A 14,562-nucleotide genomic window follows, 5' to 3' on the forward strand; every position below is an offset into this window, starting at 1 on the left:
ATATATATATATATATATATATATATATATATATATATAATGGAATATTACTCAAGCCATAAAAAGAATGAAATTTTGCCATTTTTGACAACATGGATGGACCCAGAGGGTATCCTGCTAAGTGAAATAAGTCAGACAGAGAAAGACACATGCAGTATGATTTCACTTACATTTGAAATCTAAAAACCAAAACAAATGAACAACAACGACCTAAAACAGAAAAAACCCATAAATACAGAGAACGATCTGGCGGCTGCCAGGGGAGGAGGGTGGGGGATGGGCAAACTAGAGGGAGGAGATTAAAGGTACGAACTTGAAGTGATGAAGTAAGTACGACGGGGGTTACAATGTACAGCATTGGGGATGTATTTAATAATATGTAACTACTTGGTGCAGTGACCACAGACGGTAGCTAATTTATCCTGGCGATCTATCCTTCATAACGTATATAACTGAGGACTCCCTATGTTGTACAGCTGAAATGAATATAATATTGCATGACAACTACACTTCAATTAAAAAAAAAGGGGGGGTGCATAAAACCCAGGTGTCCCCAGCTGTCAGGGGCAGCTGTGAGGGACAGTGACTGTGGGGGACCAGGAATCAGTCCTACTTGCACGAGGTAGAGGGGAGAGCACAGCAGCTGGGACGAGGGGCAGCTCTGGGCGTGGGGACAGCCTGGTGGACCCCAGAGCTGCCTGTCTGGGCTTCAGTCCTGGCTCTGGACCCAAACCCGCGGAGACCTCAGGGTCTAAGGTGGATAAATGATTCCCTGTCCATCATCGGGTTGCTGTGAAGGTCCAGTGAGATAGAAGTGTGAGTGGTGCTACCAGAGCTTGCCGGGTGGTGGAGATGTTCTCTGGGCTGTCCGGTCAGCAGCTGTTAGCCCCACGCAGCCACCCAGCGCTCGAAAGGGCCAGCGAGAGTGAGGAACTGGAATTTAGTTGTTCCTAATTTTCCTTAATTTAAATGTAAGCACTTACATGCGGCCAGTGGCTGTCTCACTGGACGTCGGCCGTGCCCAGCAAGATAGAAAGTGCTTGATGGGAGTCAGCTGCAGAGAGGGAGCCCGCCAGGAAGCCTGGAGCCCCTAGAGCCTGCCCCCCACCTCAGCTTTTACTAGCCTCGCCCTTAGGATGGATGCTGAAAAGAAGGGAGTCCTGAAGGTGGAGGCACACTGGAGATGGAGGTCTGGGCTGACCTGCAGGGGGAGGGAGGGCTCCCTAGGAGGCCTCTGATCATGACACTCTCCCTCCTTTCTTCTAGAAGCAGCTGGAAGGAGCCAGAAGGGCCAGGGGAGGGAGAGGGGAGAGAGGGTGTGTGTGTGTGTGTGTGTGTGTGTGTGTGTGTGGGGAGAGAGGGTGTGTGTGTGTGTGTGTGTGGTCTGCAGCGACCCCTTGTGGCCATACGGACAGCCACCCCACTGGGGAGCTGATTAGCCCTTGCTCAATGCCCACCACTGCCTCCCGGGGAGACAGGCTCATACTCAGTACAATCTTTGTGCTTCTTCAAGTATTTTAAAAATGCCTCCATTATTCTATTTTGCCACACTGCATGGCGATTGTTTTACTGTCTTCCTCGATTTCCAGTCTGTGACCTCCTCAAAGGCGAGGGCCACGTCTAATTCCTGCCTGTGTCTCCAGGCCTCGCACTCTATGAGCTTCAAGATACACAAAGGATAACTGTTAGGAGCTGTGGAGTCAGAAAGTTCTGGGTTCTAATCCAGATTCTGCTGCTTTACTAAGTGGAGGCCCCGGGGCCGTGGCCTAATCTCACTGAACTCAGGTGTGCAGCCTGTAACCAGGTAATGACGACCTCTGACTTCTAGTGTCATGGAGAGGATTACAGCGTTGCACACACAGCGGTGTCTACTCCCGCGCCCCCTCCCCCCACCAACCTGAATGGGAACCCCACCTCTCCGTCTCCGTCTTCGCAGGAGCCGCGTACTTCCAGAGCCACACTGATTTTCCTGTCTCAGCATCTCCGGTGCACATGTTTGTTCTGTTTGTTTGCTCCGTTGTTACTGCGGACTACCCCGTCCTTCCTCAAACACTGGGTACCGGGGCACACGGACGCCTCTCCGCCTCTCCTGGTTTTCGTCCCCACTCTCTGGCCACTCTTTCCCGCTCTCTCAGCCTCCTTGCTCTGGCAGCTCTGAATGAGTTCTACGGACCCTGGCCCCAGGCCCCTTTCTCTTTGTGCTGTACGCTCTCACTAACTGTTCTCATCTGTGATGAGATGTGAATGATGGCCTCTAAGGCAACAGTCCCAGGTGTGTCTTTCCCACGCAGGCTGCAACCCCGTGTTTGGGGTGTGAAACAGTTTACCTGGGGGGTAGAATGTAATGTGTGTGCATGACGGGAAAAGTAAGGACAGGGAGAGGGGGGTGGGCTTGTGATGCAAAGGAGCAGCACGGATGGAGTGGCAGCCCCCCAAGAAACTGACCACCTCCCCCGCCACGAAGGAAGGAGTAAGGTGCTGGTTATTTGGATGCTAGACTAACTCAGAGTCAACCAAGCGCCTTTATGCTGGGGAGTCTCACCTAAAATCCACGGATTCAGGAATACCCGGCATGCTTCCCAATCCGTTTGCTTTGGGGCACATAGAGAAAGTTCTATGTAAACAGAACACTGGGTAAGGGGATCATATGCATGGGGTCTCGGAGGCTCCTTAAACTCAATGTGTCAAGACTGGACCCAGCCTCTGCCTCCCAACCTGGTCCCTTTCTGATGTTGCCCGTGTTGGTCCGCAGCCCACTCGCCACCCTGCTGTGCAAGTCTGAAACCTGGTCTCATGCCTCTGATTTGCCCCAAAGCGCAAATGAGCTCAGCAAAAATGTTCCCCTGAATATGACCCTTTTGAATGACAGTTATCATGTATGTGTGTGTGCACACACACAGGCTTTGTATTTCTGTGGTGTGTCATTGCCCCACTGCCTGCCCCCACTGCCACTCTGGCGAAAGCCTGGTTGTGCCCCAGATTTCAGTTTATAAAATATTCCTGACCACTGTGCCCCACCCAGGCTGGGTCAGGTGCACACGCTTCCCGTGGCCGCAGGTAGCACGTCCATCTGTCCATCCATCCATCAGCACCGATCTCCCGTGTGCATCCCCCCGGGACTGCCGGCTTGCTGAGGGCACGGGCCACGTTTGTCTTGTTCTTTGCTGTAACTTTGGTGCCTGGCACAGAGAGTGGGTGTGGGGTGGAGACTGCCGGAAAGTGTTGGCCCTGCTCCTGCATGGGAGCGGTGGGAGGGGTGCTAAACTGGGGTCTCGTGTGGCCTCCTTCAGTCCCTCCCACCCTCTCGTTCTCCTCTTCCTAAATCAGTGGATTGTAGGTGATATTTCCTGACCTAAAGGTGCTCGGTTGACTCTGAGTTAGCTTAGCATCCAAATAACTCAGTACCTTTCTTCCTTCCTGGCGGGCCTGCTACTTCCTCTGTGCTGCTCCTTTGAATCATGAGCCCACCCCCATCACCATGCCCTTGCTTTTCATGTCTGCACGCCCATTGCACTCCTCCCCACGTGCATCATCCTGGGCGGCATGCTACACATTGCTCAGTTCCAGATAGGGCAGCCTTGGCCAGAAGCCTGGGGTCACCAAAAGTAGTCTCAGAAAGTCGGAAACAGCTCTGCAGAAGGGGCTGGAAGTGGATGGAGGCGCATTCTTCCCTGGAGATTGAGGAAGAAAAGCATATATAATTAAAGTGATAAATTGGATTTTTTTGGGTTCTCTGTTTACCACTGTCAAACATAATCTATTTCATGCATTTATACAGAATGCATAAAATAGGTCAGATTTCATTTTCTGCAGTTTGCTCATTTTCTCCTCCAGTTCCCTGGGTACACATGGAGCCCAGATGGAAGCGGAAAGCCTGTGAGACGTGTGTTTAGAGGAGGTGGCTGTAAAGGATTTCGCATGCTGGGCCCAGGAGCTGTATGCCTGGGAGCAGGAACAAACTAAGAAGAGGCAATGAGACATTTGGGCAGGAGCGTGGCATTTGCAGTCAGACAGGAATCCTGGCTCAGCTGCATCCATCCTGGGGCTTAGGTTTTGCTCTGCTCCCTCCTCCCAAAGCGCTCTTCCCTGCCTTCCTTCCCCTCTCGTCCCCCCACCAGTCCCTCTCTGGGTCCTGTCCATGTCATGGATGCGCAGATGTCATCCCCAACAAGACAGACCTCTCGCTCGGCCTCGCTCGCCCCTTCCAGCTCCCACCCCACCTTTCTCCCCGCTCTGCTGCCTGGTTTCTGCAGGGTCACCTGCATCCGCATGTCCTCTGCTGCGATCACAACCCCTCCTGTCGTGGAAGGTCTGGCTGTGCCCACCACACCCCTGAACCGCTGGGTCAGCATCACAATGACTCCATGGTGGCCGTTCCAACCCGCCCTCTGATGAGCAGACCGCAGGGCAGCAGTTTCAATGGCCGAACCCTGCTTCCCTCCCCAAAGGTGTCCCTTTTCTTCCCTGGCGTCTGTCCTGCCCCCTCCTGACTTTCTCCCCCCTCCCAGGCAGCTCCTTCTCTGTCAGTTGGCCAGATCCTCCTCTTCTCGACACCGCATGGTGGGGGACGGGTCCTCCAAGTTCTATCCTGGGCGTCCTCCCCACCCTCCCCTTCCCTTCTGTCCACTGCCCACTGTACCCTAGTCCTGGGGCTTTAAACCACGTGTGGTGGCCCCAAATTCCTATCTCCTGACCTGACCGACCTCTCCTGTGGACTTCAGACTGGAATCTACAGGTAGGCTCTCTTCTTCCCCTTGGGTCACTCTCAAACACCCCAAATCAAACCCTGCACTGTCTCCTCCTCGCTGGGGAAGAACGCATACCCAGAAGGCTCATTCCAGTGCCCCCACTGCCCTCCGCTTCTGCCAACAGTGACTCCATCAGAAACCCCAGAGTCACCCTCACCAGGATCTCTCCCCCAGTTCTATTGGCTCCTCTCCAAATCCAAAGTGTGCCTCAGATCCCCCTCGCTCTCCCCGTCTTCGCCACAGCCACCTCCGGGGAGCCCCCAAAGCTTTTGGCTATGCTGCTGGGAGAGCCTCCTGTCTTCTTTTCCCAGCCCCTGGTCTTGCCTCCCATGCATTTCCCACACGGAAGAAAGAAGTGACCTACTCAGAATATAAACAGACCCAATGCAAATACTCCTCTGCTTTAAACTCCCACTGTCTCTCCATCACCAGAGAATAAAACATGTCCCTTTGTATCATGCGGGGCAGGCTGGGCCCTGTCTCCCTCTCCTGCCTTATGGGAGGCCACTGCCTTCTCCCTCTGTGATGGTTCTGCTAGCAACCACAGCTCCTCCCTTCTCTGGGCCCCCACGGCTCTTGCGTCCGCCTCTGGGCTCTGCCCGTGTGTGTGTAATGGTATGAAACATTCTGGAAATCAAAGCGGGTAACAACACCTGTACCCACCCCAGCTCTATTTAATTCCCACATGTCACATTTGCTTTAGATTTTTTTCTTAAAGAAAGTAGTATGGAATCAGCTAAAGCCCCGCCACCTCTCTTCCCTCCTGTCTCCCTTCCAGAAGTAACCCCTGAACTTGGTACGGTCGTGGCCATGACTGTTTCTACACTTTCATGACAGGTGTGTGTCCCTCAACTATAGATAGTATTTGGGGCATGTTTATAGTTTACGTAAATGGTGTTTTATTGCGGGAGGATGGGGCATGGCTTGGGCGATGGGTCCGTGCTGACACGTGGCTCTAGCTGTCACTCCCTCCGCCTCCAGGCTTTCATCGGAAACGTGCGTCTAGCTATCGATTCTCCTCATGATGGATAATGGTGCCATTTTCGATTTTTGGCCTTTCTAAATGTCCTTGCAAAGAACATTTGTACGCGTCTCCTTTGGCATGTATTTGTTTATCCAGGGTAGACCCTTAAAAGCAGCATTTCGGAAGAAGAGCGTTCTCGCCTCTCCAGCCTTGCCAGCGGGCGGGCGCCAGGTGCTCTCCTCCGTTGCACCTGCGGCCGACTGGGCGCCGTCGGGGCTGCCGCTCTCGGTCTCGCCGCCAGGGGGCCCCCCGCCGCTCGCCTTGACCCGGGCTGCGCCTGCACCTGCCGGGGGCGTGGAGGGCGGGACCCCAGAGACACTGCACGGGTGCGCTCCAGCCCTGGGTCGCTGGGGGCTGTGACCTCAATCCTTCTCTCAACCGTTTTCTAAAGTGAAAGCAATACAAACAACTTCCCCGCCCTGAGCTCAAACTGAAAAGGACCCAGGATGCGAAAACGAACAAGGATGTGCTTAACATGCAGAACGTACAATGCTAGCATTTTAACGTATGTATTTGCTTCAGATTTTTCTTTTGAGGAAATAAAACGTTCCAGAGGTTTGGTTGAAGTTCTCCTCCCTATTCCTTCACTAACTCTCCCCCACCCCCGACCCTCCAGCAGGCCCCTGAGTTTGAGTTTGGTGGGTAGCAGAAGCATTAATTTTATAAACTATGTATGCATCCGTAAGCAATTTGCAACAGTGTTTGTTTTAACTCACACAAATGGTTCCGTACCGCGTACTCTGGGAGTTTCTTTCTAAAGTGCCCAGCGCTGTTTCTGAGATTTATCTCTGTCAAGGTCTGTGTATCTAGTTCAGCGTTCGCTCATTCTCCTAACAATATATTTTAAAATCGTTTTCAGATTTTGGCCATTTAAACACTCCACAGGGGAAAGATTTTTGTGTTTCGTGCATGGTCAGTTTTGAGCTCTTAGAAGTGTGCCTGGCACATAGTAGGTGTTCAATCCATTATATTGAGTTTAGTAAATGGACAGCCTCATACATGGTTCCAGGCTGCTCACAGGCAGAATTTGTCCAGAATGTACATATAGACACGGAGTGACTGGAACTTTCCGGTGAGCTGATCCCATCACTCTCCAAAGCTATTGTACCTATTTACGTATCATCCAGCAACCTGAGAGCTCCCTTTCCCCAGCCTTGCCAACTTTGGTGTTTTGAGACTTGATGTATGCGTGTGTCCAACCTGATGTGTATAAAATCATCTCTTACTGACTGCTGTTTTACTTTGCATTTCCCTGATTTCTTTCTGACCACCCTCCATGATTTCCTTTGTGGCTTCTGGGCTATCAGATGAGCAGAAGTGGACTGGGGCAGGTTGGAGGTCACCCTTGAGCTCTCAAGGGTGCAGCCTGACACCTGCACGGGCCGAGAGCTCTCCGTGCATTCCCAGCCTCCTTCCCTTCCTGGAGGGTTTTGAGCACCCGTGCCAGGCCAGATACAGGCCCTGCAGGACTAATGAGCAAAGTGGGGAGGCTGCCCACAGTCACCGTCCCTGCCTAGTTCCATCTTGAGCTCTTCAGTCTCCTGTGAGGGGCAGGAGAGGGCTCCCTGGGTGCCCAGGCTGGTCTGTTATTCCCTAGGTCTCCAGCTGGGGAGGGCTGGCTTGGGGTGCCCCGGTGTCCACAGCTGCCTTGACTCCTCTGAGGACCTGCAAGTTCCCGGGGCGGGATCAGCCTTTGGAGTCCCCGCACCACTCCTCCTTGGCACACCCCATACCCTGCACCTGCAGGAGGACATACCGCCCCATCTGCTTGGCTCCTCTGTACTTGACACACTGACCACCACTGGGCCAAAAGAAGACAAGTCTGAAGGTCAGGGGACAGACATAATGGGAGGGTGGGGTGGGAGCAGGAAGTACAATTAATATAGAAAGTTTGGGCTCCCAGGACACCCTTGGCCTTGGGACCATAGGGACAAATACCAGGGCACAGGATTGAGGGCAGCGTCGAGCCACCACCCCTGCGGACCTTTGAATCGGGTCAGCTGGCATAAGGCAACAGCCCAAGACTTAAAATGTGGTGCGGGGAGTGAGCCAGGGCGGTGGGAGTGTGAGGGCCGGTGCCAGCTGCCATCTGAAAGAGACATTTCTAGCACGGAGGGATGACACTCTCTGGAGATCCTTTCCCATTTGAAAAGCATTAAAAAATCATAACCTGCGAGCCCAGAGGGTGAGCACTCTGACTTAACAACCCCTTTACTTTCTCTGGCAAAGCATTAAAGTCATTAACTTTCAGCGAGCAGGGCGAGCAGGTTCTTACTTGACTCGTATCTCCTGAAAAGTCTTAAAAATCAGCAGCGGTGAGACCTTGTCTCTCTCCGGCAGTGTTAAATCATAAAGCGCCATGCTGCCACTCAGCAATGGGCCTTTCTGTCAGGCTGGAGCTTAAGAAAAATGGAGCCTAGCAGGTGTCCTCTGCTCACAGGAGCCTCCCCGTTGGGGACCGGCTACAACCCTGACCCTCCGGCACGAGTTTCCGGGGCCCCTCCACCATCTGAATGCAGCCCTGTGTTTTCTGCTGCCCCCCTGGGAGGGAGCCCTCTATGCCAGCAGACTCCCAGCATCCCCCCGCCCACCCCACGTGGCCACCCACTCACCTTGCCCGCCTCTGTAAGCCTCCCCACGTGGACCCCACACCTGACACAGACCCCAGTGGTTTTAATAACACCCATCTTTTGTATAATCCCTTAGGCTCTCCGACTGCGCCCTCAGCTTCCTGAATCTGACCAGACACCCTCCTCTTAGCTCTTCAATCCGGCCAGCGCTGCTCAAGGATGTGTGCACTGCCCCGCGGTGGCACACTTGGGGGTGGGCACGTGCCCCATGTCCCCCACTAGCTGGGGCATCCCCTAGATTTATGCTGCCCAGTCCTTTGTCTCTGGGCAGACAGTTGGCCCCTGGTCACGTGTTTATCGAGCGCCATGTGTCAGGCATCGTGCTGGTCTTTAGACTCTGGTAGGAAAGAGAGACATTAAACGATGAGATGAATCATAGGTGGGCCAGGGCCCGCGAGGTAGAAGGACAGATGCTTTGGGAATATGTGTGAGTCTGTGTGGGGGCGGTTGGAAACCTTTCCCCGGGAAATGGTGTTAAACTGAGGCCAGCGGGGGGTGGGAGTTGGGAGGTGGGCAGAGTTGGGGACAAATCCTCCCAGCAGTCTGCCCCGACTGTCATGTGGAGAGCACGGGATGCGTGGGCAGGACCAGGTCAGCTCAGCAGGTGGGCTGGTCCAAACCTCACATGTGCCCACGGTCATCAGGCCTGCCCCTAGACTGGTTCAGGCCAGGCGATCCCTGAGCTCTTGGACATCCTGCCTGATTAAGAGGGTCTCCGTGGACCTGAGAGTTTGGGCCAGGCAGATGGTCTGTGCTCACAGTGTGGCTGTGTACACGCCAGGCTGCTTGGGGCTGTGCGGTGTCAAGGCTGACCTCTGGGGCTGGAGCCTGAGCAGCTAAGGTCAGTCTGGAAGGGGCTGGGTGCCTATGGGACCCACCCAACAACAACCCGGGGCACCCAGGCTCGGAGGAACTGCGCCCTCCGGCAGTACTTATCTGTTTCCACAGTCGCTGGGAGCATTGTGTGTCCGTGTGATGCCCCTGGAAGCCCATGCCGGCTTCGCCTGGACTCTGCCCCGTGCACCCTTCCCCTTTGCTGATTGTCATTGTGTCCTCTCACTGCAATGAGCCATCATGGAGAGTATGACAGCTCTTCTGTGAGTCCTTCTAACGAGGGTGGTCTTGGGACCCCAACACGGGTAGAGCAGGGAGAACAAGGGCTATGGGGGAGGAAGGAAGGAGATGGAGGAAGGGACTGGATTCCTTGGGGCCTCACAGGTCACGGTCAAAAATGGCATAGTTCTCCCTGCGGGCTTGATCCCAGTGTGGTTACTTTACCTACTTCTATTCTACGGCCTGAGGCTGCACCCAGCCCCGACTGGACCTCACAAAGGTGTCTACAGAAAACATGCAACGTGCAAATTGGTGAATTTGCTTGGAGTGGGCTTGGGGAGCCCAATGGCACATAGAACCCACTGCAGGAGGTGAGGAGAGCCACCCAGCCGTGGGACAGCCATGCCGAGTACTCTCTGTGTGTCCCACCTTGGGTCTGGAGCATATACACGGGTAAGAAGAGACAGCGCTGTCTTGAGTATGAAAGGTAGGGGGAGAATCCCAGAACGGTTTGCCTTACTGAATCCCACATATTGAAATCTCAGAGGTGACATCACCAATTTGTTTCATGATCACATAACCATGGTGACAGAATAAGTCAAGGGAAAAATAGGGTGAGAGAGTGGTTGAAGCAATTTAAGGAATTTATTGGCATGAAGGATTCAGTTATCAAGGTTGCAAATAAGTCATCAACCTCAGGCGTGGATGTGCACCAAGTGTCTCTCAAATTTCTGCTTGCTTGGACAAGCATGCTCTCTTCTCAAGAGTCCGCCTTGAATCCATAATAGCCGGGGGAAAATTTAAAAGTAATGGAAGAAGTGCTCATATAACTCATTTCTCAATCAATAGGGGACGATAGTTTTGATGGTGCGGGAGGCTTGAGGCGAAAGCCTGTTGGGATGGTGGCCGGCCTGGCAGGTCAGCACTCCCAGGTCAGAGCGGCACTGCCCAAGTCTGGCAGGGGTGGGGGGCGGTGATCCCAGCTCCCAGGGACGGCCTGTGAGTCCCAGTGCCTCGCTTCTGGGGGCACAGATGCTGCTGCGTACTTTCTAATGACAGCAAATTCTCCTCTCCGCTCCCAAGTTTATAGTTAGATAAACCCAGGTTTGAATCCTGTTCTAGCTATGTGAGTCAGTGTGCTGTTCAAACCCACCGGGCCTCAGTTTACTCATACGTGTCCTGGGCAGTATAGTGAGACCTTGTTTGTAGGGTTGTTTTGAGGATTCAGTGAGATAATGTCTATCAAGTATTTGGCATAGAGCCTGACATGCATTAAGGGCTCAAATAACAACAACAAAACCAGAAAGGATAATAGAGTTTTTAATAAATCATCAGACACAAAAAGACATTTGCAAGGGCTCAGTGCCATTCACATGGACCTCAAGATTGTCGTGCTGGGTGAGGACAAGGCCTGCTCTGAGGTATGTAGTAGTGGACGTGACAGTGACCTCATCAAGCAGCCTCACTGTTCTCGACTTAAATGCTTGGGCTGCGTCCTAAAGCACTGCCCGCAGCTCAGATGTGTTTTCAGTCGGTTGTTTATTGTCTGGCCTCGTAGGAGGATGGAGAGAGGGGATGTCGGAGGCTAAGTTGATAAGACGGCCCTCGACACCAAGCTCTATGAAGACAGACAGCCCCGTGTCGCTGGAGGCAGGGGGAGGTCCTGGCAGGTGGGACGTCTGGATGTGATCCCAGCTCCTTCACTGCAAAGTGTGAGGCACTGGGCGTCAGCCAGCTCGATGAACCACAATGTATCTACAAAAAGGGAAAAACACCTGATCTGCAGAGTGGCTGTAAGGATCACATGACACAGTGCGATGTACGTAAAAACACCTGCTATATGGGAGATGCGTCCTAAATATGACGATGGCAACCGTGTAAGCAAATGAAGTACAGTCACGACCAAGCGTGAGACGCATTAGTGGTAACTGGTATTGTTTTGTGACAAAACGATCCTGTGAGACCGAATTAGTTTCCTTCTTGGAAAGAATGGCGACACAGTCAGCAGAAGGTTTGAGGCTTGGCCAATGAGTGCAGTTCATTCTGGGAAACAGTTTATGATTTGGATCAAATCCGGCCCTGTGACATGCTCATCAGTTCCCTGGGAAGACCTAGGGGGTCTTGGGGGGCAGGTGGGGGTGCTGTGCACGAGTGGGCTTCCTTCACCTGGGAAGGAGTGGTGATGAGCCGTCCCATGGGACAGGTCCCTGTGTGTTAGGAATGGCTGCACGGGTGCTGGGGAGCCGAGCTCCAGGGAGGTGTGGGGAGTGGGCAGGGCGCAGGCTGATCTCCGCAGCAGGAGGCTGTGTGCGGGGACGCAGGCCTGGGAGGCGGCCACGGGAGCTAGGGCCCGCAGAGCAGAAGAACCCTATGCGTGCGGGCTGGGGTGAAGTGGAGGCAGAGGGACCGGGCCAGGGAGGAATGGTCTCAGACAGTGGCCAGTGCCTCTCCTGTCCTGATGCCGGTTGCTTGTGCATCGGAACAATTCTCTGGGAGAGGAACCAAGGAGGTGATGGCTGAACCTGAATGACATGGACGGATGTCCATCGAACAGCCTCCACTCAGCAGGGAATTGAGGTCACACTGCAGAGAATACACATGAATGGAACTTTAAGGTCATGGGGGTGCCGAGTCCCTGTCACTGCAGCTGTGCCCCCAGCTGCCCATGGAGAACAAGACCCTCCTGAATGTTGGAAGTGAAGGGTGTCTGTCACCATCTTGAAAACCCGGTTAGAGGGGAGGGGCTGGGGCTGGGTACCGGGCAGTGCTAGAGAAGGTAAGAGTGTTTGACGGTGTTTGGTCCTTTCTCCCCTCTCAAGACGTGTGCACCCACGGGAGGGATTCCCAAGCACGTGCCCAGAGGAAAGGAAATCTTATGGCTGCATCTGATCTTGTTGCTCTGATGCAGTTGTTCTCAACTGGGACCAATTTTGTCCTCCTGGAGGACATCCAGCAATGTCTGGGGACATTCTTGCTGTCACATTTCTTGGGGGGGGGCTGCCACTGGCATCTAGCGAGCAGAGGTCAGGGACGTTGCTAAACACCATACAGGACACAGGAGAGCCCCCCACAAAGAAGCCTCCAGCCCCAGATGCCAGCAGTGCTGAGGCTGACAGACCCTGGTGGGAGCCAGTGTGAAGGTTCTGTGTAGGGGGAGGTGGCTCGCTGGTCACACCTGTCACCTCAGTGAAGGCAGAATGGGGAGGGTCACGGCTAGCCTGTAACCCCTCGTTGGTGGCCTGTACAGAGGACGAGGTGGTGAGCAGACAAAACATTTGGGGGTGGGGATGAGCCCAGAAGGAGCCTCAGGCTAACCTCCCAAGGTAGATGAAGCGTAAGGGCAGAGTTTTTCATTTCAAGTCAACTCTTACTTATTTAAAAACTGATTTCCTTAAGCACATAATTATATGTTTATTTCCCGGAGGAACTCTTGAGGCAGCGGAGATCTGCTTAAATTATGGGGACGGAGGCTGCACACAGGGCTCTAATGGGGTTAGAAAAATGTTCTGTCTCCTTTGAAGGAGCCTTGGGAGGAAGGGAAGGGCAGATTCCTCCCCTGCAGTGCAGAGGATGTGGGGAGGATGGAGCGCACTCGGGTTCAGCTTCAAGCCTCCCGCCTCTCGTTCCTACCTCAGTAGGCGGAGGGAGGGGCTCCAGGAAGTAGGCCATCTGCAGGCTTCCTGCCTTCACGCGCGCGCGAACACACACACACACACTCACAGCCCCCTTTGGAAGGCTCTGGTTTGCATCAGCTAACAGCCTGGGATGCTTCCAGGGAGCACAGGTCCGGTGGGCAGGGTGGAAGGGGTGGGGGGCTTTCAGTGCCTCCCTCCTGTCTCTGTGCTGCTTCCCAGTCTCTGTGGCAGCCCCCGTGCCTGGCATTGGGGCCTTCTCACGCCCCCACCTGGCTGGGTGGTGGGGACTGAGAGAATAGAATGGAGAACTGAGTCCTCAGCTCTGACACCCCTCAGAGGCAAGGGGAAGGCATCTTATGGCCTGTCCCCCTCCTGGAGACAAATGGCAAGACTCTGGCTGATCTGATACCCTGTGAGAGTGTTGGATGGGGGTGGCGTTGGGTGGGCGGCTGTGGAAAGGAGAAAGATGTGTCAGCAGCAGGTGCCTTAGACCTGCCTCTGGCGTAGGCTACACAGGATGAGGGCCTCAGGGAGACCCTGGCCTCCTCCGTCTCCACTGCACCCGGAATGCGCATCTGTCATAGCGCCATTGTCTGGGGTTGGACCCTGTGTGCGCCCACCTCCTCCAGGAGGCTGTGAATCATCGCACTGGGCTGGGAAGCCTCCGCACCTAACGAAGCCCAGTACACACAGGCCCCCGGGCCGAGGTTCACGATGAATTTCTACCTTGTCCAGCCTGTCCTGCCACAGAACAGACCGAAGCTACAGCAGAAAGCGTCCGTCTGGCTGGTCTATCCCATCCATCCTGCCTCTCAGCCCGAAGTGTGGTGCTGGGGCTGCTAGGATGGGATCCAGCTGGGGAGCGAAGCCACAGCTGAAACATGGCCAAGAGCTGTGGGCCTCAGGGTCTTCATTAACCCATCAAATATCCTCTCCATACGAGCACCAGGCTGGCTCAGTTCCAGCCTCCCTCGGCCTGAGGCTGTCAGCAGCACTAAGGGGCCTCGGCTCACAGGGGAGCTGAACAGCCCAAGGCTGGTGAGGGGTGACCAGCCCTTGGAGCTGGAGATGGTGGTTATCTGTGAGCACAACACTCAGGCCTTCTGTCTTGAGAGGATGACACACGAGGGGCAGGGGGGCCTGGACTGGGGGGTTGTATCCATCGGGCTCTTCTGGCCTGTTAGCATCAGAGATGTGGGGCTGCTGCGGATTTGTGCCCTTTTCGTTGACCAGCTCCCCCGGAGACACACCAAAGGTCATCAGAGAACACAGAGTCTCCGTGTCTTTAAGAGGCTGAAGGCCTGGCCCGCTCTTCCGCTTTCTAGAAGGCCTTGGGTCTGAGCCTCGGCTACCTCACCCAAAGGACAGGGACGGCCTTGCTGCCATTCCCAGGTCAGAGAGCTCGTGTGAGGCTCAAATTAGTTGACGTGTGGGCATGCTTGGTAAACTGCAAGGCGCTATGCATTGTGGGC

At 54.3% G+C, this 14,562-nt stretch overlaps 1 protein-coding gene across 1 annotated transcript in view; it reads right to left on the reverse strand.

Moving 5' to 3' along the window:
- Positions 1 to 1,006, reverse strand: part of FCRL6 (Fc receptor like 6) — a 32,130-nt gene extending 31,124 nt beyond the window's left edge. The window contains exon 1 of the mRNA XM_011217660.3: positions 984 to 1,006. The gene's annotated coding sequence lies outside the window, so the exon portion shown is untranslated. The remainder of the gene's footprint in view (positions 1 to 983) is intronic.
- Positions 1,007 to 14,562: the final 13,556 nt, after the last annotated feature.

Source organism: Ailuropoda melanoleuca, chromosome 8 (genome assembly GCF_002007445.2).
Source record: "Ailuropoda melanoleuca isolate Jingjing chromosome 8, ASM200744v2, whole genome shotgun sequence".
In the NCBI taxonomy this organism is placed as follows: Eukaryota; Metazoa; Chordata; class Mammalia; order Carnivora; family Ursidae; genus Ailuropoda; species Ailuropoda melanoleuca.